This window comes from Nannospalax galili, unplaced genomic scaffold (assembly GCF_000622305.1).
Source record: "Nannospalax galili isolate Female #2095 unplaced genomic scaffold, S.galili_v1.0 scaffold247, whole genome shotgun sequence".
Lineage (NCBI taxonomy): Eukaryota > Metazoa > Chordata > Mammalia > Rodentia > Spalacidae > Nannospalax > Nannospalax galili.
Genome location: NW_008356952.1, coordinates 1,309,023 through 1,309,914, shown reverse-complemented (window position 1 = coordinate 1,309,914; position 892 = coordinate 1,309,023).

Sequence of the window (892 nt, the reverse complement as noted above, 5' to 3'; positions counted from 1 at the left end):
AGATTCATATGGAAGCACAAGAGACCCCAGATAGCCAAAACAACCCTGAGAACTAAGAGCAATGCTGGGGGGGGATTACTATACCAGATTTTAAGGTGTATTACAGAGCTATAATCATAAAAACAACATGGTACTGGCATAAAAATAGAACCATAGAACAAAGGAACAAAACTGAAGACCCAAATATGAATACATGCAATTTCAGCCACCTGATATTTGACAAGGGGGCCAAGAACATTCACTGGAGGAAACACAGCATGTTCAGCAAATGGTGCTGGCAAAACTGGATCTCCACCTGTAGAAGAATGAAACTAAACCCCTATCTTTCACCTTTCACCACAGTCATTTCCAAATGGATCAAAGACCTTGATGTAAACCCTGAAACTCTGAAACTGTTAGAAGAAAACATTGGCAAAAACCTAAAAGATACAAGTGTACCAAAGCATTCTCTAAACCAGACACCAATTGCTCAGGAAACAAGGTCAAGAATCAACAAATGGGACCTCATCAAACTAAAAAGCTTCTGTACATCAAAGGAGGCAACCAGGGAAGTGAACAAAAATCCCACAGAATGGGAGAAAATCTTCACCAGTGACACATCTGATGGAGGTTTAACATCCAGAATATATAACGAACTCGAAAAACAGAGAATCAAGATAGGAAGTAATCCAATTAAAAGATGGGCTAAGGAGCTGAACAGAGAGTTCTCAAAAGAAGAAGTAAAGATGGCATTGAAGCATCATAAAAGATGTTCAACATTACTAATAATTAGGGAAATACAAATTAAAACCATTTTAAGATTTCATCTTACCCCAGTCAGACTGGCTAAGATCAAGAGAATAAATGATACCAAATGTTGGAGAGGATGTGGGGAAAGGGGAAGGCTTATCCA